Source organism: Macadamia integrifolia, chromosome 11 (genome assembly GCF_013358625.1).
Source record: "Macadamia integrifolia cultivar HAES 741 chromosome 11, SCU_Mint_v3, whole genome shotgun sequence".
Taxonomy (NCBI): domain Eukaryota; kingdom Viridiplantae; phylum Streptophyta; class Magnoliopsida; order Proteales; family Proteaceae; genus Macadamia; species Macadamia integrifolia.
The window spans coordinates 32,191,954-32,194,123 of NC_056567.1; the positions used below are offsets into that span (position 1 = coordinate 32,191,954).

The 2,170-nt window shown below is 37.5% G+C and overlaps 1 protein-coding gene across 1 annotated transcript in view; it reads right to left on the reverse strand.

The window, feature by feature from the left end:
- Positions 1–1,827, reverse strand: part of LOC122092770 (calcium permeable stress-gated cation channel 1-like) — a 23,211-nt gene extending 21,384 nt beyond the window's left edge. The window contains exons 1-2 of the mRNA XM_042663052.1: positions 1,601–1,827; positions 1,324–1,489 (exon numbers count right to left, since the gene is read on the reverse strand). The gene's annotated coding sequence lies outside the window, so the exon portion shown is untranslated. The remainder of the gene's footprint in view (positions 1–1,323; positions 1,490–1,600) is intronic.
- Positions 1,828–2,170: the final 343 nt, after the last annotated feature.

Sequence of the window (2,170 nt, forward strand, 5' to 3'; positions counted from 1 at the left end):
ATTCATCCAAAAAAAAAAAAAAATTCACCTGTTTAACTCAAAATGCCAAAATGTGGAGAAAGAAACTACTCATACCTCTGTTGAAAGGGTGACAAATTTAACCTTCAAGTGGGCTACAACCCACCCTGAACCTCTGGATTTTAGAAGAGTAGGGAATTCTAGGTGACTTTTTTAGGGAAGGGCACCTTTCCAAGGAATATAGATGAGTAGTAACTCAACAACACTGTCTTTTAACTTTACAGGAGCCGAAATCACAGGATAGAACAATGGTAGTAGACACAGCTTGAGGGCCTGCTAGTTGAATCTTCAGAAAGATTTTATGTTATTATTGTTTTTTTAATTTTCTGGATTTCTGTTGCTAAACCATTGTTGCAGAGTACAACACTACCTAGATCATTCAAATCTTCATTCAGGTTATAACATGTCAATGAGTTGTCAATGCCAGTGTCTTAAACTTCTTAGTTTGATATGTCAACATAGTAGTATTCTTCATGTTCTAAGACCTTGTTTAGCCCTTGGCTTCCTGTAAGTTCAACAAGTCATTGTTTATTGGAAATACAAGGCAAAAAATTTACAGCGTTGAGGGATGTGAGACCACACTCTGACCACGACAAGTGGCACGCCTGGACTTTGTAAAGCCCTACCATCCTACAATTCATCACCATTTTTACAGCTGGAAAACAATAAATTTCAACATCAATGGAGACTGATCTGTTCCTCGTTGTTTTCAAAAAAATATTAGAACTCAATAATTTAGCTTAGTTGGCTGTGATTGAACCCTTGCCACCAATTTCTAAACTAGGAAGTAACAACAACCTGAGAATCTGAGACATCAATGTAATTTCCTTTTCGTCGCATAGAAACCTTATCAATTGAATAAGGTAATTGCTACAGGTGACTCTGATCTCCAAAGGAACAAAAAGTGTCTCGAAGGCACAAGCCCAAGCCCTCAAAGTAGGATCATGACTGTTCCTCTATCTACACAGGAACAAACAATATCTCCACGGCACAAGCCCAAGCCCAAGCCCTCAAATTAGATGGTGACTGTTCATCTATCCACACATTCACACAAAAGAGTAGCTTCCTCAGTATTACTCGTCCGAGTCTTTGTTAAATAAGGACTCATAAAATATTGATAATGACATGAACAAAAAATTTGGTCTTTTACTTGAAAAGTTTAAGGTTTGTCATTGTCAAGAAGAACATCATTTTCATGGAGTGGTGAGCATAACATTTAATTTCCAAAATCAAAAGATGAACCACAAGTAGATGAAACTAAATCAAAAAAGAAATTCATCAGAGAAAAGTTCAAATAGTTCATACTCTGATTATCCTTCCGAACTCCTATTGTTGACTGGCATGCAAAAAGACCCAAACCTCGACCTGAAACAAGAACCTGCTATCGTCGATGGAGTACTTACAACTGAAACTAGCATATAGACCTTGTCGGGAGGCAGAGAATAGCGGATCCAAAGAAGAGTTCAGTTTGCTTCAAGTTCAATCAAAGCAATAACATTCACATTACAATCTCTGCAATCTGCATTCGCCAGGTAAAGCGATATTCTCGATAAAAAAAACTGCTAAAATACTGCAACATTACCATTACAATCTCCTCATTCGCTAGGTAAAGCGAGATTCTCGCTAAAATTCGATAAAATACTACTAAAATCCTGCTTTTTCTCCTTTTCGAATTCCTTTTTCTGAAGACAAAAGATTGTGACAGGTTATCACTGTTCTTGTTTGAAGGAGAAGAATCCAAAGAGAATTGAAAATAAAGAGGAACAGATGAAGTGGAAAAGGAATGACTCCTCTAATCCCCTACTGCTTCGGCATTGGTTTACGTTATCACTTAACAGGGTTTCTGTTTGGCTTTATTAGTGTTAATTGAAAAGATTATAATATTAAATAGATTGTTTAATAGTGGGATTAGTGGGGGATTGATTGGCTAAAAGCTTCCGTTGTCGGCAATTACTCCATGTGAAGGCGGTGAACGTGGGTGTGGCATTCTGAATGCGTAACGGCTATATTTTTTGAGTTTTTTTAAGGGGGAGCGCTTACGTCAAACGAACACAAATAGGGGACGCCACGTTCAGGTATTATAAACACTGAGATTCCAATCTGAAGGTTGAAAGGGCTAGACAAATAGACACGTATCTTTTGATGGATTAGG